The 21339-nt window shown below is 40.5% G+C and overlaps 1 long non-coding RNA gene across 1 annotated transcript in view; it reads left to right on the top strand.

Annotated features, from left to right (window-relative positions):
• The window catches only part of LOC117670630 (uncharacterized), a 149461-nt gene extending 130062 nt beyond the window's left edge, over positions 1-19399 (top strand). The window contains exon 4 of the long non-coding RNA XR_009620249.2: positions 19326-19399. This is a non-coding gene — a long non-coding RNA (uncharacterized LOC117670630). The remainder of the gene's footprint in view (positions 1-19325) is intronic.
• Positions 19400-21339: the final 1940 nt, after the last annotated feature.

Here is a 21339-nt window from a genome sequence, read left to right as displayed (position 1 = left end):
TTTGTTCACGATAATACCTGCTAGGCTATTTTGTGCTTAGAAACATGGTAATCTCAGAATATCTCTTTCCTCATAAGAAATTTATATACATGCAGGAAGCCATGGTATGAACAGAACTAGGCAAAACAACTGACTTCAGGTTGGTAAAGCAGTGTGACAAGACTTATTTATTCCATCTATATGCTGAATATATATTAAGAGAAGCTGGATTGCAAGAAAGTGAGCATAGTTTAAAATTGAAGGAATTCTGCTATAGATTTCTGCTAGAAATTTGGGTTTATTTTAACAAATCAAAACTTTAAAGCACTGAATTATTTGCTCATTGACCATAAATTTAAGGATGGATTATTTTAGATTATTTTCTATTCTTATTCGATGTTGTTGTATGTGCTGGATTAATAGGGAGAGTGTGAATTATAGTTTTCTTTTAGTGATAAAAGCCAGTGTGTATCTCCAGTAATCATTCTCTTTTAACTCAACCTACTTTACAGAGTTATTATTGTGGGAAAATCAGAGGAAGCATTATATACATCACCTCAAGCTGTTCAAAAATAAAGGTCTAATAATAATCTAATAATCTTGCAATCATTTTTGATTGGCTGATATGGTTTTAGATTTTTGTGTCTGTTTTTATTATTTTTAATATTGTGAGCCACCTAGAGTCATGTATATGAGATAGGTAGACAATCCAACCCAACCCAACTCAACCCAACCCAATGCAATGCAACGCAACGCAACGCAACACAACACAACCAACCAACTAACCAACCAACCAACCAACCAACCAACCAACCAACCAGTGAATTTTATAAATAATTAAATAATAGTTAAAGGTTTTTTTTAAAAAAGAACAATAGTAATCAACATATGTTGTCTTACTATAGACAATAGTGTCAAATTAATGCATGTTGTTATAATTCATGTTAGAATAATAGAGGATTTTTTCATTAACATTTTGAAAATCTGATCTACTTTTTACTCTTTGTAAATCTCACTTGCTATTTCTTTTTTAGTATTATTCTCTTCCTTGCTTGGTTCTAGTTTTAAATACCTTTAACAATAAATTTTAAAAAAGTCAATTAACTTCCCTGGCTTTATTAATATAGAAAAGAAACTCTGGATAAGGCCAAATAATTGTGAAAAATAAACACACAGAAAACCCAATAGACACATTTTTATTAGATGAGGCAAACCAAACATTGAGACAATGTGTGGGATGTTTCAAGGTCTTTGTATATTTCTATGTCACTGTAATTGAAAAGGTTTATAAAAATGAGATAAGAATTAACAGGATTCTATGAAGACTGGATTCAGAAGTGATTGATCCAATTTCTGAGCTGAACTGACAATCCAAATGGAACTTGCAATTTGGGTTGAGTCAACAAATCAGACAATTTGGAAGGGGGTTGTGCATGATTCAAAGCAAAGCGTGGAAGTGAATCAATTAAATGCACCAAGTTGATTTAAATAATTGAGTAATGGTGTATTGAAAATCCAAATTGAACTGACAGTTTGAAATGGTTTGGAGCTAATCTGTACCCTCTAATAATGAATCTGCATTATTGACTTTGGAAAAGTTTTTACGTGCTGGACAGCAGAATTTCAGCCTTGATTACTGGGTGGACTGCATACAGTACATTAGTAGCTTCATCACTGGGAATGTGACAGGTTTGAAGTAAATGTGTTTTCCAAAAGAAGGATGTAAAATATTACAAATGGAAAATTACAAAATATTGCACAACGTTATCCAATTGATAACACTCTTAAATGTTCTTTCAGACTGAGATGGGACAGCCACGTAATGAAATGTGAAGGATCATTCAAGAAATGATGGAAACAGTCTCCTCCCAAATTGTCACTTACCCTGACAATTATCCTTCATGCTCACTGATGGAAAGTATGAAATGCAAACAGCATTTGAATTAGTGAGGGGCACAGTTTCTACACCAAATGAAAGAAGGGATGGATGGGCTTCCTTGGCCAGAGCAACAACTCCCAAGCTGAAAAAATAACGTTCGGTTTGAATTATATGTTGGTGGGGACCATATAATTGATATACCGTATTTTTCGGAGTATAAGACGCACCTTTTTTCCCCCTAAAAGGGGGTGAAAATTTGGGTGCGTCTTATACACTGAATGTAGCCCCACCCACCCACTGGCCCCCACCCTTTGGCCTCTGCCTTCCAGCAATTTACCTCCTTGCAGCAAGCAGCAAGAAGAAAAAGCCCATTTCAGCTTCAGCACAGCCTAATTAGCACAAGTTGATTGTCCGTTGGATCGGCCTCCCGATTCTCAGCTGTTTCAGGCTGTAGGAATTGCCATTGCCTATTGCTGCATGGGCTTCTGCTGCTTGCTGCAAGGAGGTAAATTGCTGGGAGCAGATTTTTTTCTGCTAATCAAGCTATGCTGAAAACGAAAATGAAAGTAAAGCAGCCTATTTGCTGTTTGCTGCAATGAGGCAAAATTGCTGGGAGACAGAGGCAGAGGCAGATTTCTTTTTCTTGTTTTCCTCACCAAAAAAGGTAGGCGTATCTTATAGTCTGGAGCGTCTTATACTCCGTAAAATACAGTATATAACCTCTGATTGTCCTTCATTTTTTGTGTCAGATGTTCCAAAGTTGTCCATAGATTTACTTTGGTTGACTAGTTTCACACCTGCTGTTATTTATTTATTTATTTGTATTCCGCTTTCATTATTTTTACAAATAACTCAAGATGGTGAACATATCCAACACACCTTCCTCCACTTATTTTCCCAACAACAACAACAACAACAACAACAACAACAACAACAACAACAACAACAACAACAGTATGACATGGATTGGGCTGAGAGAGAGTGACTGACCTAAAGTCACCCAACTGGTTTCCATGGCTAAGGTGGGACTTGAATTCACGGTCTCTTGTTTTCTCCTGGTGTAAAGGAATAATCCTCTGAATGGCATGTGCAGTTTACCTTCTCTTAAGGTCCCAGAGCATATATATATGCTGTGTGTGTGTGTCGGGGGGGGGGGTGCTAGGCCTTTGCGCTCCCTGCCGGTAGCCTTGAACTCGGTTTCGGCAGGCCCTGGAGCGCCAACAGGGGGCACGACTACAGCTTTTTCCAGACTGGCTTCCTGCCTCCGGATCCAGAAGTACAACAGAGGGTTGCGAAAAAAGCAGCGGTTGTTTTCCACGTGGTGGATCAGAGCTTTCAAATGGCTTTTAAAGTGCAAGGGAAAGGATCGCCGCCAGCAGGCAAGGCCATCCTGTGGCTTCCTAAATATGAACTCAGGTAGCTCTGTGTTTATTTAACACATCGCGCGGTACAACAACTCGTAGTTTAGCAAGTATCCCAGTCTTCGCCTTCTGTCCTTCCCATCGGTCAAGAAGAAACTTGGATTCTTGGGCACCAAACGGAACCAGTTGAAAAACGTGGGCAGACGTCTTTGGGAGCACACAGTAGGGAAGCCAGAAAAGAAACACCCTAAATGGCTTGCATGTTACTGATGCCCCGCTGCCGGTATACGCTAATCTGGATTTTCCCCACCCCCGCCTCCCCCCAACATAAAAATTAGCCAGTCACATTTTAGCCTATGTGTGCTAGTGAAATTGGACTAATTCAATCACAGGTAAAACTGTTCCATGAACGTTCTGGGAAGTGTAGGACCTTCCAAGCCACGTCCTCCATGCGCCAAAGGAGGGGTCCCGGCGGTTCCCGCCAGGGGTAGAAAAATTTGACAGTAACAGAGTTGGAAGGGACCTTGGAGGTCATCTAGTCCAACCCCCTGCTCACGCAGGAGACTTGGGGAAAAGTATATATATATATATATATATTATAAGCAGATAGACTGATAAACTCACAATCTAGAGCAATGACTTTGCCAAGATGGGTTTATTCATTGCTCTAAACCATACATAATCATGGAAGCCTTCTAAGAATATAGATCTAATTTAGCAGCTCTACTTCCATATTATGGGATGCGGTGGCTCAGTGGCTAAGACACATAATATGGAATTACTTCCATATTGTTGATGTGAAGGAAGGAAAGGCTAGCTGATTATAATACGTGATCATATGCTAACCTGAGTTCATGCATAAAAGTTTGCTAGGATTTGTTTAAACCATGTTTTGTTAGCTAACCAGAGAGTCCTGTTCACATGCAATAATGACTTACAATGTTTGAGTTCACCTATGGCTTATGGGTTTTTACCCAGTCTGTCCTGATATTTCTAAAGAAACTGTCCTCTTTGCTTTGATTCTTTTGGGGCAGTTTTCTTTTAAAGCATGGAACATCTCCCAAAAGATTAGATCATGGAATTCATGGCTGTTTTTCTGACACCCTGCTAATTGGATTGGATTGTTGCCATAACTAGAGCTGGATTGTTGAAACGAAAACTGGTGAAAAGGACTATTTTGCTTCTATTTCTCCCACAGTCAAAATAGTGTTGGAAGAAACCTCCTTCTGGGTTCTGCTCCAAGTGGGGAAACAGACACTGGAAACATGGAGACTGCTTGGAAAGATGGTTTAATGGTGGACAGGATCACATGGCTTGAGTTCCTGAACAGAAAAGGGGCAGATACAGCGAGTTTTTCAGGTTTTATGCTCTCTCTGGCTTTAACTTCCTGGGGCCCAGAAAGAGTACTCTGATTGGTTGTCAAACTCCCAGGGGGTGGGGGTCTTAGCTAGCCTTGCTGGCTGATGGTGACATGTACTTCCCAGGTCACATGTGGTGAGTTTCTGCTGCTATTGTGTAGAGGGCTAATCCTATCTTTGTTGGATCTTTGGCAATTCCTACTATGGCTCTGCCTGAAGGAGGCAGATCTTTGTTATGTAGAATAGACTCGCCCAGGCCTTAATGGCCCATTGACAAAGGGTGGGGGCAGGAAGATGGGAGCTGCTTCAAAATATGCTTATCCATTTCTCATCCAGGGAAACATAATATTCTGCCTTTTTCATATTTCCTAAAATATTTCACTCTTCCAAGAAAGGGGTGGGTGCTAACTTCCTACAATAGACTTTGATTTCTAGGGTGGTTTCAAAGAGAGACCAATTTCTTGTGGACAGTAGAGAATCAAAGCAGCATTGAGATACAAAGAGAATTATTTTTCTGATATAATTCACAGTGCAGATGAAAAAGCAGTCAGCCATCCTGAAATATTAACAAGGTGTTAACAGCTTGGAAGATGTTAAAAGCCTTTCTGTTTGTTTTGTTATGGGAGTGAGGTGAAAAGGAGAGATCTTGCTATCAGTCCATGAAAAGTGGCAGGAGAGATCTGCTAGATTGACTGTTGCTTCAAGTCAAGAAGCTCGTAATCATATCGGTTTGTAATCATCTTGCATGACTTTTGAAGGAGATTACAATATCCATTCATGAAGGAAAAATCATATGAGTGCTTACATGAGTATTACTTAATGAAATCCACTTGTTGAGAAGTGTATACCTAATAAAAGAAAAACAAGTGACTGTTAGGATAAGGGCAATGTACTTGACTTGCTCCAGTGGTTTGCCTCAATTGACACAATCTTGCTTGGGCTTCTGGGAAGAAAATGTAAGAGCTAACAATAGAAGTAAATTTTTGTAGGTCAGGTCAAACTGTGGGGTGCTTGGGCTCTCTGACCTTGGTGGTTTTCTTCAGTGGTGAAATCCAAATGTTTTTACTACCGATTCTGTGGGCACGACTTAGTGGGCATGGTGTGGCTTGGTGGGCGTGGCAGGGGAAGGATACTGCCAAATCCCCATTCCCTCCCCACTCCTGGAGGAAGGATATTGCCAAATCTCCATTCCCACCCCCCTCTGGGGCCAGTCAGAAGTGGTATTTTCTGGTTCTCTGAACTACTCAAAAATTCCGCTACCGGTTCTCCAAACTGCTCAAAATTTCCGCTACCGGTTCTCCAAAACCTGTCAGAACCTGCTGGATTTCACCCCTGGTTTTTTTTGCAGCATTTCATTATCAAACTAGGTAACATCATCAGTGCACCTAGCATTGATTGTAGATAAAATATCTACAAGAAAACCACCAAGCTCAGAGAGCACCAAAGACATTTCATTTGCAAACTATGTAACATCACCAGTGCTCCTAGCACTGATAATGTTACCTAGTTTGGTAATGAAAGGTCTGCAAGAAAACCAACAAACAGTGTAAGAGCTGTTGCACCAAAATATTTAGAAGGCACAGCTTGGGGAAAAGAGACTAGGTTTCTGTTAACAAAGAGAGGAAAAATGAGGGATGATTGGAATATTTTTTTTGTACGGCATTGAATGGGACCTCTAGAAGCGCCAACTATTATCAGGGGACATTGTGGAAGGAAACTGGCAGGTTGTTGAGACACAGAATCTTGACATTTTTATTTTTATACAACCCAACTTTCCTCGGAGAGCTCAGTCTGCATCCTGGCAAAATGGGGAAGCAGGACCTCCCTCATTCTAGCCTCCCAACAAAAAATTCAGCAAGGAAGCTTAGACTGAGAAGAGGGGGGATTCTCTTCTCTGGGTCCTCCTGTGTATTCTTGAGAATACACAGGAGGACCCAGAATAATACAGAGTTGTGTGAGGACTTGAACTTGGATATCTTCAGTCCAAGGCTCACGCTTACCTGCTACATTACATTGACTCTGAAGCTTAGGCCATTGTGAACTACAGTAAAAACACTCCTAGTGAATTTCAGAGTAAATCTTCAAGGAAATACATATCGAATACAATACAAATACACATTACAACAATAATAATATTATTCAAGGAGGGAGCAATAACGATTACTTTATACCCATGATGGCGAACCTATGGAACGCGTGCCCAAAGTGGCACACAAAGCCATGTCACCCAGCATTCGCAGCCTTGCCTTTTTGTCTTCCGGGTTTCTAGTGTGCATGCACACGTGATGATCAGCTGTCCTTCGCATGTGTGGCAGTGCCGAAAACTGGTGTGTGCATGCGGGGCTGGCCAGTTGATTGTTGTGTGCACATGCATGCCAGAACCCGGCTTTTCCAGAGCATGATCCCTTTGCGCCCGTGGCAGTGCCGAAAACCAGCCTGAGCATGTGCACCAGTCAGCTGATCGTTGGGCATGCATGCGCACTAGAACCCGGAAGTTCGGTTTTTCCGGAATGTGGCCCTGACGAGCTCGCGCATGCGTGCACGATGTTTGTGTGTTACCTTTTCTGCATTCGGTGCCGAAAAGGTTCTCTATTACTGCTTTATACCATCTAAGGGTTTATAGAAAGCATATACTCAGAATTAGATTGAATGGAAGTCTCCAAGAAAAAATTGGACAGGCATTTGTCTGGGATGCAGGGGTTTGGACTAGAAGACCTCTGGAGGTCCTTTCCACCCCTATGATTCTATTATTTCACTTTAAGATGATTATCATATAATTTCTCTCTCTCTCTTTTCCCCATCCTCCCATCTTTCTCTCACACAGGTACACAACACACCTTCCGCCGTGCCCTCAAGATCTTTCTATTCCAACAAGCCGGGCTGGTCTCTCTTTTAATTGAGTAATTTAGTTCTTAATTTGATTTTAAATTGGGGGTGTTTTAATTGTCGTGGGCCAATACTATTTAATTTGTTTTAAACTATTTTTAAATTTTGTATTCTATGTATTTTTATCTTCGGCTGTTCACCGCCCTGAGTCCTTCGGGAGAAGGGCGGTATATAAATTTGAACAATCAATCAATCAATCAATCAATCAATCAATCAATCAATACACTTCCATGTACTGTACATATAATAGAATGTGTCTGCTCTGGTTATGTCTGAAATTGTACTCAGTTTTATCAGAATTGATGGTCCAACGTGCAGCCTTTGTTACATCCTTGTTTTGTTTTGTTCCTTAAGTCACACCCCTGACAGTTTTTTCACGTGTAGCTGAATCATCTCACATATGCAAAAAACCAGGTGTTCGCTCTTCTTAAAGTGATGATTTTAAGGATATTTAAAGCAGATATTCTGAAACTAATGTTCTGTTCAAGAGGACAGAATTTTGAACTGTCACTTTGTGTTGTTTTGGGATTTTTGAGGTGGGGAGCAGCAGCATTTTAAAACAGACACCGTGGGACTCATCTGTAAACCGAACACGATTTTGGATTGCATGAGAAGTACTGTGGGATTGATCGGCTGTCCTAGAGAACTTACAGACCATTTTCTGACTTTTTAAGTCTGGTTTACACGGAGAGGCTATGCTCGGTCACAAAGAACGATCCAACTGACTGCCAAAGATAGGGTAGTCTTTAATTCACATTCAGCTCTAGAAGGCTAATCTTTCATGGTTGAGAATCAAAATAGCACTAAAGGATATTTGGAAAAAGGAAAGAAACTTCTGTTTCTGCCAAAAGGCGGTTGGCGAGGCCTTGTTTTTCTTCCCTGACGTTCATGTGGTATTTTCTGCAAAATGAATTCCAAATCTTTGGTTGTGAAGGAGAGCGTTTGTGAGCCATTTTCTCTAAAGAAAATTGTATTGACTTATTGAAGAGTTCAGAGATGTGTATAAGATCACAATGGCAGCTTGCAATTTCTTTACTAACAGAGAAAATATTTGTCACACCTTTGGTATTCCCCCCTCCCCCACTCTAAAATATAATGATTGCATCTGAAGGAGTTACCTATTGCTTGTTTAGGTTGGCTTTACTATTGTGTTAAACAACCATAGGGATTTTTTTAACTGCTCATTCCTTGCCTTTCTTGATTCTATATTGTACACAAGATTTCTCTTTGTTGATAGCAATAGCAATATCAGTTAGACTTACATACTGCTTCATAGGCTTTACAGATCTCTTACCAAGGCTCTGACTAGTGCTGGGATGTAACCGATTTAACAACTGATTTGATGAGTACGCGCTTCACACACGCGTGCGCACTTCACAGAAAGAAGGAAATATAGGACAGGATAGTGCGGGGGCAGGTGGGTGGGGCCAGCTGATCGTTGGAACTACTGGTTCATCCGAACTGGTCCGAACCGGCTGAATCCAACTTCTGGCTCTGACTAATGAACCCAAGCAAATTAGAACTCAGAGACTTGGCTCCTCAAAGGTCCTGCTTATTGTGTACATCATATCAGCACAGCTTCAAAGGAAAACCAGCTCTAAATCTTTCCTGCAGTTTCAGTATAATTAAACTAGGAAATAATCCTGTCCCCAAGGGTCAGGGGTCACATTGGCCAATTAGGTTAATTGGTGGGCTCTTCAGGCACTCGTTCCCCAACCTTATCTGTTGCCAGTAGAGATGACCTTGGTTCTCATGAGAAAGTTCTCTGTTGGATCTAGTAATGCATTCCAACCTCCACATGCCCCTTTTTCGGCTTCCGCTGTTTGCTGCAAGGAGGAAAATTGCTGGGAGGCAGAGGCGGATTTTTTTTCTTGTTTTCCTCCCCCAAAAAGGTAGGTGCATCTTATACTCCGAAAAATATGGTGGTAAGTCATGGTATTCAGAAAATATAATGATAAATTGTAAAATCTAAAGAACATAACAAATAAATATATATATGATGCCTATGAATGCAGGACATTGTTTTTTATGAGGATGATTTTCAATTTCCTAATCTATAGCTATTTCTCGATGGCCTTCCATGAAAATACTAGCCAGATTTGTCCTTGCTTGGCCATTTGAGATCAGTCAAGGTTCTTGAACTTTTAAAGGATGCCATACACGAACCAAATCACTCGATATATTTGTACACAATTGTGAGGAGAAGTTCCAAATGTGTATCTCTAAGTATTCCTTTCTTAATTTGTACAATCTTATTTTATGAATGCTCTTATAGCCTATGTGCTTGTGGAAAGGAATTGTGTGGATGAAGCTTCTCAGAGGTAACCATGTAGATACAGGAAGTTCTACACCTTGTCACCTGAAATTTATTTATTTATTTATTTGTTTAAATTTCTATACCGCCCTTCTCCAATGTAGGACTCAGGGCGGTGAACAGCCAAAGTAAAAACAAGACATACATACAAAACATACAAAATCTAAAATCTGTTTAAAATAATTAAATAATTTTGGCCGTAATTAAAACATTAATACAACATTCAGGCAGCATGTACTTCATGTGGGTTTATGAGATTTCCAAAAACCACTATATTTATGCACCAATGTTTAATGTTCAAAGAGGTTGTAATCACCAAAACAAAGTGTGACTAAAAAGAGAATCATAAGCAACGTGCTACAAGAATACAATTTCTACTTCTGGTTCTTTCATGTTTTAAAACAAAGTAATATCACCCTTTAAAAGGCACCTCAGCCAACATATAACCATGTAGGAATTTGCTTGCAAGATATAACTAATACAATTTTAAATAAATACATGAATAAATAAATACATACTTCATACATACATAAATACATAAAAGGTTTCCACTGTTAAGCCCTTTTCCATTTTGTAAACTAATTTTCTCACAATGCATCAACAGCTAATGTCATCTTGTGAAGTGGATAAAGGTTAAAATGGAGTATTTCTTGGCTTTTATATCTTGCCCTTTTATCTGTGCTTTAATGATCCTTTATTTAGTCATTTAAAATATTTAGAGCCTCCTAAGGTTCCAGAGGAGGTTACCTTCCATAAAAGCATAGAAAACTAAAATGGGAAAGAAAAAAAAAAATAAAGCAGTGGCAAACATAATATTTATAATAAAGTAGCGCACTTTTTCAGAAAGGACAATTCAGTGTGGTAAGATACTGTAGTATGTGTTAGGTCCTGAATGCTAAATAAAAATCCAGAGTTTTGCCTCATGTTGAAAAACCAACAGATGTTTCCCAAGGGAAGAACATTACACTGCTGGATTTCATAACTGAGAAGTCCTCCCCCATATAACACACCTGAAAAAGCCTGTTCTCCATCTGTTAAAGATTCAGGAGACAAGAACAAGCTTCTCTGTTTTCAGTGAAAGGTTCCACCTCCTTGTTGAATCATAAGAAGGCTGTAAGAAAGAGAATCAGAGAGTCTTCACCCTGCCTGGGAGTTTGTGGCTTCTAAATGGGAAAGTGTTGACTTGCTAGAATTCTTATAACCTCATTCTGTTCACATCAATCCATCTTGCTGAAGCAAGCTCTATGAAAACTGTGCTTGTTGGAAATAAGGAAATAGCTTTAGGCAGCAGCTGAAGAATCTGAGCACCCTGTTCCAATCATTGGCTGGTAAGGAGCATCTAGGCTATAAATCCTAATATTTCATAGTTGTGCAATTCACACAGATGTGTAGAGACTGATGCATGTAGGGAGAGGTCCTTCTTCATATACTGAAGTCCTAAACAATTTGAGTGTCACTATAAATCCTTGGTGTCAATCAGGAGTGAAATCCAACAGGTTCTGACAGGTTCTGGAGAACAAGTAGCAGAAATTTTGAGTAGTTCAGATAACCAGCAAACACTACCTCTGGCTGACCCCAGAGTGGGTGGGAATGGAGTTTTTGCAGTATCCTTTCCCTGGAGTGGGGTGGGAATGGAGATTTTGCAGTATCCTTCCCCCAGGAGTGGGGAGGAATAAGGATTTTGCAGTATCTTTCCCCCAGGAGTGGGGAGGGAATGGAGATTTTGCAGGATCCTTCCCCTATCATGCCCATCAAGCCACGCCCACCAAGCCACACCATGGCCACCAAGCCACGCCCACAGAACCGGTAGTAAAAAAATTTGGATCTCACCACTAGTGCCAATGGCAGCTATTTGGTATGCAAATGGTCACCTGTTCCTGTCAAAATGACATGGAAGATACTTGGAGGTGGGAGCTCGCTATTGCTCAAAATAGTCATTGATAAAGTGTCACAATAATATTTTGGAAGAATATTAATCCCTTCACTTCTCTGAATGGAAATTTCAGGCCAAGATGAAGTTGGCTGCATAATTTGAACAAGTATTTACTATAGTATACAATTTTTATTTATTTTACTTTTTCTTACTTTAAAAAAAGGCTCAGCGCAGCCGATAGTTAGGGGGGGGAAAGCTTTCTTTGGTGTGACAGGAACATTTGTACAATCAAATACAATCACAGCTCTGAGTGAATGGGATGAGTCCAAACTTGAAATGCTGCTGTTAAGTGGAAGACGAAGCAATTACACTAGCTGTCTACGGAGATTCATTGAGGTCATGGTTGTCCCAAAGGTAGCTTTTTTCAAAAGCCAACTGGACTTTCTTTGTTTTTCCTTGAAGACATTTCAGTTCGCATCCAAGAAGCTTCTTCAGAACTTAACCTTTGCTCATACCAACTTTACAGTAGAGCAATGGATCTTGCTTCTTGAAACATGAAGTGGGGACAAGGTTGTCAGAATATTCATGAACTGGAATAGGGCATTGCAACAAGGTCAGCCAATGGGGACTGTTTGGAAACTGAAACAGTTTTGGAGGCTGGGCGTGGCTCAACTCTGAGTGTGTGTTCAGAACTGAAACTAGTCTGCTGATGTTTTCAAACAAATAGTACTTTTAAAAGTTAGAGCTTGGGGAACAGGGAAAGGTGGCTTGGCTAATGACATGATGGATCATGAATGGATTTGCCTCAGAAGTTTGTTTCACTCCTTCAAGGAGTGAGAGCAGGTCAGAGGTGGGTTTCAGCAGGTTCTGACCAGTTCTGGAGAACTGGTAGCGGAAATTTTGAGTTCGGAGAACCGGTAGTAAAAATTGTGACTGGCCCTGCCCCCGTCTATTCTCTGTCTCCCAAGTCTCAGCTGATTAGGAGGAAATGGGGATTTTACAGTAACCTTCCCCTGGAGTGGGGTGGGAATGGAGATTTTACAGTATCTTTCCCCTACCATGCCCACCAAGCCACGCCCACCAAGCCATGCCGTGCCCACCAAGCCTCACCCACAGAACTGGTAATAAAAAAATTTGAAACCCACCACTGGAGCATGTCTATCATTAAGCCAGTCTTTTGATGTCTGTTTTACTCTTTAATTAATAGGGCATAGTTATCATAACCCCAACCTGCCATAGGGCAGATTATATATTCATGACAGCACTAATTTAATAGGCAGGAGTACATGTTTATCAGGCTTTTGAATAGGTGATATATCTCTAATGTACGTCTGGAAATTGAATAAGATCAAACTGAATTTTAGTTCAGTGGTAATAGGGGTCAGAGCAGGAAAGAGATTAAAAAAAAAGGTTAAGATTGCAGCCACAATATATGATCCAAACTTTGCTTTTTAATGTGGTTTATAATGCATGTAAAAAAGGAGCACAGCTTTGATTGCATGCTTGTCCTGCCTTTGAAGAACCTTACTCTGCACCACATATATCAAGTAATTTAGGGGCAAGGAATGAATTTTATGACACATAGAGCTCAGTCTAACTATTTCCAGGATTTCTCATTTGAAGCAATCACCTTACTTTACTTAATAACAGGGTCAGCTCTGTCCATTTATACAATATTCAAATTATGTGCGATTTTTAAAATGTAAACTTCCTTCAAGTCAAACTTGATTCCCTTTGATCTTATGGATCTGTTCTTCTATTCTTCCAGGATTTAGTTATTTATATCTTGGCTTTTCAATCTACTCTACAATTCTGGATTTCCCATGTGGTCAGTGATCAGAAGTTCTAAATGGGTATTATTCCTGCTTAGCTTTTGAAAGTCAGCTAATACTGGGTAACATTTAGATTCATATTTATCCTTTTAAATCAAGAGAAACTGGACTAATAACGTAGCATGCAAGATCAAAATGAAAGCAGATTGGGATTTTGGGATCTTGAAATAAATATATGACTGTTATTTGCAATGTACATTACAAGGAAGGACTCCTTCATGCATATCAGGGGAAAGAGGTAGGGGGAAACAATTAAACTTTATGTTCTTATATCAAATTTACAATATAGACTCTGAAAGAGGAAGCTCTTATACCTACTGTCTAAGCTACAGTAGTGGCCAAAATTGTGGAAACCTTTTGGGAAAAGTGTATTTTCTAAAACTAGTTAATAACACCACTTTTTATGGGGAGTAGTGCCATAAAATTATATATCAATGGAGAGATAATTTAATCAAGAATGTAATGCAATGACTTTTATGAAGGATTTGCTATTAGAATAGCAGTTACAGCATAAAGAAGAAAAGTGAAATACTTAGAAAAAACGGGATGTACAAAAATTATCACCATAGAAAAAATGAGATATACAAAAATTATCACCATGTCAGTTAATACTTAGTTGGGTAACTTTTAGCATGAATTACGGCCTTACAACGTCTTCCCCTGGAGTGAACCAAGTCTTATAGTTCTGTAGCTGTTATAATGTGAAACCAAGATTGAAGGATTGCTTCTGTTAACTGGGTTTTATTGCTGGGTCGCTTCTGAGTAACCAGTTTCTTTAGTTGGCTGCATAGATTTTCAGTTGGATTAAGGTCTGGGCTATTCCCAGGCCATTCCAGCAATGGAATATGATTATTTTGAAACTCCCCCCCCCCCAAATTGGTGTTATTAGCCATCAAACCTCAAAAATACACGTTTCCACAATTTTGGCCACTACTACATATTTAGTCTGCAACTCAAACTTTCATACTTGTAGTTGACATTTTGCCAGGATTCTCTGTCAATAATTGCTTGAATTCTTGTAAGATCTTCCTTGGGTGATCAATGATAGTCTTTCACCTTCTTGTCTTCCATTGGCCTTCAATTTTTCCAGGCATCAAGGTTTTCTCCAGTAACACTTGTCTTTCCATTATTTGTTCAAAATAGTTAATGCTTAGTTTGATTATCAGTGTTTCAAGTGCATAGTCTGGTTTTACCTCATTTATTATTAAATATTTTGTTCTTCTTGCAGTTCAAAGTGTTCTCAATGTTTTTTCTTCAGCACCATAATTCAGAGACATCAACTTTTCTTTGTTCAGCCTTTCCGATGATCCACATTACAGCTGGATGTAGTGGTAAGAAATATGTCCAGAAACTGACTCCACTAAAAATTGCCAAAATTGAGACGCACAGTTTATAACTTAAATACCCATTGCACGGTTTATTAACTTCAAGAAAATATTAAATATTAACATATGGACAAACCTGTTTTGAAGGATATTGGTGTTATACTATTTTTAATGGCTTTGTTAGGCTTGAAGAATTGGGACCATACATTACGTCCCAGTTAAGATGATTTATTGATTACAAGAGGGTAAATTTCAACTCCTCTCTTGAATGCTGCTGAATCTTAACTAGTCTGGCCCAAGTGCAAATTGCCAGTCTGGGAAGATTCCTGTTCAATGGGCATGGGCAATAAAGTAGCTAATTGATCTCTTCACATGTGGATGTGGTTGTTCACGCCTGACACTCTAGTAATGAAAATTAAGGAGCATAGTGGGAAAAAGTGATACTGAGATAAAAAAAAAAAGACCAAAATAAGGATCATAGCTTTAGAGTTTACAAATAAGACACTGAAGTTGGTGAATAGCATCTGCTTTTTAGGATCAACTATCGACAGTAAAGGAATCTATAGTCAATTGGACAATGTTAAACCTTTCAGGTATTTCAGAGAGGAAGAACAACTAAGCATACTATCTTTATTGTAAGATTACAGTAACAGAATCTTGCAAGACTGAGTGTATTTCTGTTGTGGTCCGGCGGTGGTCAGCAGAGCTGGCAGCAGAGTCAGACAGTAAGGAGATTGGGGAGGAATATGGGCCAGTCCTGGGGGCTGGGGAAAGCTTGAATGAGGGCTCTGCATCAGAGGCAGAGAGGGAAGATAGACAGCAGTGAGGCAGAGGAACAGCTGGAGCCTGTTCCGAATGTGTGCATGCGCAGAGCTGCCAGAAGAAAAAACAACTCAGAAAGCAGGGTCGACTTGGGAGTAAAGCCACATCTTGGAGATGATTGATCCCTCCCATAAGAAACAAAAGAGGATCGAACGGGGAGGGGGCTTTTGCAGGAAACAATTCATTCCTTCGATCGTTTCAAGAATGGAAAGTTCTGTTCGTGACTCTAAGAGACTCTGTGCCAAGTTTTGCCTTATTCTGCATTTGGAAACAAGTTACGTGGCAGCTTGCCAAGCAAGATAAGGTTTGTGTTGATAAATATTCCTCTGAAAAACTGTTTGGATAAGCCTTGCTGACTGTGAATGAAAGTAATTCACAGTCATGTAAATAAAACAGGTTTTGTCGGGACCAAAACTCTGCTTCCTGCTTTTTAAGGGAGCTTAGAACAATTTCTCTCCTCCTTTCTCAACTAGAGAGAGTCTCTTTTGAAAGGTATCCCATGCCCTCCTTCCTTCTATGGTCTGAGATATCTTTTACATGCCAGTAGTCTAGTCTGTGGCTCTCCTTTTGGTCTCCCAAGGTCATTTCCAAATACAATTACAGATAATGACCTGGTAACTAATAGCGAAAGCACCAGAAGATATCAGATGCCATAATGTTTTTAGGACTACGAAGTTCAGAATTGTGAAGAGAGTGGTTTTCCTGTATGAAAAAGTTTTACTCTGAAGTATAGAAAGAGTATTGGTACTTTTGAAAGTTGGTTATTAGAGAAGGCTCCTGAGAATACGATGGATAGCCAAGTAAACAAACAAAAGGATCATTGAACAAATCAACCCAGAGTTCTTGCTTGAGGCAAAAATTACCTGGCTAAAATTCTTTCAGATACATTGTTCAAAGACCTAGCTCCCTGGAGAAGGCTCTAACTCTAGGAGAGGTAAAAAGAAAGAGAAGAAAACAACTAGAAGTAAAGTAGATGGACTCATTTGCAGCATGTCCACCATTGCAAGACCTGAAGAGTCAGGTGATCACTAGGAGTTGATATGACTTGATGGCATATAAGCAATCAATCAATCAATCAATCAATCAATCAATCAATCAAGTGTCATGTTCCTACAAATAAATGGAAAATTGAACCATGAGAGGAGATGTTAATGTTGGTTCATGCATATCAGCATTTCTTAACTAGTATAAGCAAGTAGCAAGTCATCTTTGTCAAGCTCACAAGTTAAGCAATGTTGGGATGGGGAACTTCCACAGAATGCCAGAGTTGCAAGCTAGGATGGAAAGTCAAAACGATATTCTAGAGGAAGGGCAAAACAGATCATTTGCATATTGCTGTTAAGAAAGCTACATAGATATCTCTGTCAAACCAAATGTTGAACCTGAGATGAAAGAGTATTCACATTTTAATTGAACTAGGAGGCTGTTAATGATGAGAAACGATATTGCCTTGGGTAGAAATTGTACATGCTCTCATTTAAGCTAACTACTTAGCTCCTAGTGTTGCCTTCTTTGAAGTCCTCCAGCAATCCAGCACCCAAAAGCTCCAGAAAGAAAACTGTTCCATTGGTTGTTACTCAAGTGATTATTCCATCTATTCCACTCAGATGACTACCAAAACACAATGGTGTTAGTGCAGGAAGTCCAGGGGTGGGCTGCTGGGGGTTCTCAGGGGTTCGAGAGACCCTCTAGCTGAGATTCTGTGCAGTTTGGAGAACCCCCAGATCCCACTCTTGGCTGGCCCCACCCACCCTACCCCTCCCCTCCTAGGAGTTCCCATGTGGCCCATTTTGGATGCAGGTAAGTGCAGGGCGCACGTGGAGGCTCGCAGAGGGCAAAAAATGGGCCTACTGTGTCACTGCGTTTTTGTATTTACCAGATGAGCTCTTATTTTTGAACTTTCAGACTTACCGTAGCTTGCCAAGTTCTTATCAGTAAGCTAATTACGCATGTCCACATTCTTTCACTTTCTTCTATCTTTCTTTGTTCGCCTGCCAAGAGGTGCGGTAGGAACGCTGCCAAGATGTAATTAATAGCTAGTAAGATGTTTTTACTTCTTTATAATAAAATGTGTTTATTAGAATATATCTCAGTTTTATTTTCTTAAAGTATACTTCAAGGAAAGGTCACGATCCATTCTCTAATCAAGGTGCAATTATCCAAAAGCAGAATGGGATTAATTGCCACCCTGACATACTGGAAGTTCGGGCCTCCAGAGGGCTTCTGGAACCTGGGGAGGATGTTTTCACCCTCCCAGAGGCTTGAGGAAAGCCTCCGGAGCCACGCCCACCATGGCCACATCCACCATGGTCACCCCACCCAGCAACCGGGCAGAGAACCCCTTGCTAAAATTTTTGAAGCCCACCCCTGAGAAAGTCATAACCAGAACCACTGTTTCAACTAGCATAATTAGGAATGCTCTTAGTTTCATTTCTTAATATAATGAGTTGTTAATAAAATTAGGATAATTAGTAACTGGAGCTATTTTTTTTTCTTAATTTCTGAAACGGCAGACATCACATTTAAACAACTAGCCTGAGCCTATTCAGAGGAAATCAACTGCAGAAAACTTAGTTATATATACACGACAGTGAAGCCTGAATATATATGGCATTTTGGGAACATAATAATAAAAAAACTAATGTTATGAGAGCATTTCCGATGTTCTTTAAAGCTACCATTGAAATCATTGAATTCCTGCTTTCCGCCGCAGACAGATGTCAGGAGAAAGATTAGATGCTCAGTGAATTAGCATTTTTACGAAGAGACTTCAGAAATAATTGACTTTGAAAATCAGAGCTTCCTTTTCATTTTTTTTAAATAATTCAGTTAAAATTGTCTTTAAAATAATTGTCATAAGAAGCAGGCTTCCTTCGGTATAAAGGAAGCTTTGAGACATGGAAGCTTCAGAAATCTGGATGGCTCCATCACACCTGACCTTTAGAGAAGCCTTAAAAAACTGAACTATTCAGAACAGCATTTTTTAAAATATCTGTCATCAACATACCTATCATTGCTATGATGATGAAGTCTGGGTATAATTTATGAGTAGTGTTGAAATTTTAAGAATTATTATTATTGTTATGATCATTTTAAGTTATTATTGTGATCATAAGTTATTATAATATGATCATATTAAGTTATTAAGTTATTAAGTTACCATCATTGGAGGTAGTGGTGGGATTCAAAAAATTTTACTACTGGTTCTGTGGGGCGTGGCTTGATGGGTGTGGCATGGCTTGGTGGGCCATAGCTATGTGGGCGTGGCAGGGGAAGAATACTGTAAAATCTCCATTCCCATCCTACTCCAGGGGAAGGATACTGTAAATTCTCCATTCCCTCTCCACTCCAGGGGAAGGATACTGCAAAATCCCCATTTCCTTCCGATCAGCTGGGACTCGGGAGGCAGAGAATAGATGGGGGCATGAGGTGATATTTATCGGTTCTCCGAACTACTCAAAATTTTCGCTACCGGTTCTCCAGAACTGGTCAGAATCTGCTGAATACCACCTCTCTGGTTGGAGGTCTTCTAGTCCAACCTCATGCCCAAGGCAGGAATCACTATACCATCCGAGACAAATGTTTTTCCAATCTTTTCTTGAAAATCTCCAGCAATGGAGCCCCCACCACTCCAGGAGGCAAACAGCTGCATTGATGAATTGTTCTTACTGTCAAGAAATTTCTCCTTATTTCCAGGTTGGATCGTCCTCTGATGAAGTTACCACTCATTGCTTCTTCTTGTGCTGCGGAGAATAAATTGATACACTCTTCCCTGTCACAGCCCTTCAAATATTAGAAGACTGCAATCATATCTTCCTGAGGCTTCTCTTCATTAAGCTAAACCAGGGGTCAGCAACCTGCAGCTCTGGAGTCGCATGCGGCTCTTTCATCCCTCTGCTGCAGCTCTCTGTCGCCAGTCGGCTCCACAATTGATAGGGCTTTTGGTTAGGACAGGTAGAGGAAAAAGGACGTTGCACTAGGAGGAAACTCTATGGTGGGGGAACCGGACTTCCAGTCCGCAGAGGAAAAAGGACGCTGCGCTAGGAGGAGACTCTATGGCGGGGGAACTGGACTTCTGGTCAGCTCCAGAATTGAACAGGAGGCTTCCGGTTCCGGTTGTGGCTCTTTGAGTATTTAAGGTTTCCTACCCCTGGGCTAAACATACCTAGTTTCCTTAGCCACTCATCATATGATTTAGTATCCACATTCCTTATCATCTTTGTTGCTGTTCTCTGCACTCTTTCTAGGGCCTCAGCATTTTTTTTTTTTTAAACTGTGACAAGAACTGGATGCGTATTCCAGGGGTGGGTTCTAATTTTTTTTACTACCGGTTCTGTGGGCGTGGCTTATTTTGTTGGTGTGGCTTGGAGGTCATGTGACTAGGTGGGTGTGGCTAGCTGGCCAGAGTCATTTCTGGAAGGTCCTCGCACTTACGACCAGTCCTTGCACTTATGACCCGACTCATTTGTTTGCTTTTAACACTGATCAGCTGTAGGACGGCCCTTTGAAGCCCCGCGGCAAGGGTTTAAACAGTTTTTTTTCCCTCTAGTCATCAGCTGGGACTCAGGAGTCAGCAATATATTGGGGGTGGGACCAAATAAAAGGTAAGAATAATGTGGGTGGGTGGGTGGGAGGGTGGGTGGGGAGAACCGGTTTGGTAACATCATATCGTCACCGCTACTGGCTCGGCCAAACCGGACCGAACCGGGAGGAACCCACCACTGGCATATTCCAAAATGTGGTCTCCGGTATTTCAAGTGTGCTCTCTAGTATAAATAAATACAAAATTTGGAATGACGCTATCAAACTGAACAGTGCAGAACATTTTTGGCCTTAGCTCTCTTATGGAAAGATGTGCTGTAAAATGGTAAATAAATTGGCTAAAAAAACTGATGGAACCTAAACACATAAAATGTTAAAAAACATTATTTTGGGCCAGGCTAGGTTCTATATTTGAGAGAACAACTGGCCTCTATCTCTGGGCTTTACAAGATTACCCAATGGTGGCGTGGGATATCAGCATTATGTCTCCAACCAGGAGTGGGTGGTAAACAGTGGTGGGTTCCTCCCGGTTCGGCCCGGTTCTGCCGAGCCAGTAGCAGTGACGATATGACGTCACCGAACCGGTTCTGCCCTCCCCCGCCCCCCCACCCCCGCATTATTCTTACCTCTTACCCCACCCCCAATCTATTGCTGCCTCCTGAGTCCCAGCTGATGGCTAGAGGGGAAAAAAACTGTTTAAACTCTTGCTGCGGGGCTTCTAAGGGCTGCCCTACAGCTGATCAGTGTTAAAAGAAAACAAATGAGTAGACCGGTGCCTGCAAAAATAAATGGGTAGACTGGTGCCTGCAAAAATACATGAGTAGATTGGTGCCTGCAAAAATAAATGGGTAGATTGGTGCCTGCAAAAATACATGAGTAGATTGGTGCCTGCAAAAATAAATGGGTAGACCGGTGCCTGCAAAAATACATGAGTAGATCGGTGCCTGCAAAAATAAATGGGTAGACCAGTGCCTGCAAAAATACATGAGTAGATCGATGCCTGCAAAAATAAATGGGCAGATCGGTACAGCTCTGCAAGCAGTTAAAAGCCTGGTAGACCAGTACCTCTGCTAAATCCTAAATAATTGTCACATGACCATCAAGCCACGCCCACAAAATGAGCCACGCCCACAGAAGTAGTAAAAAATTTTAGAACCCACCCCTGGTG

Source organism: Pantherophis guttatus, chromosome 6, assembly GCF_059756535.1.
Source record: "Pantherophis guttatus breed Tessera chromosome 6, ASM5975653v1, whole genome shotgun sequence".
Lineage (NCBI taxonomy): Eukaryota > Metazoa > Chordata > Lepidosauria > Squamata > Colubridae > Pantherophis > Pantherophis guttatus.
This window is presented reverse-complemented; position numbering and strand designations above follow the sequence as displayed.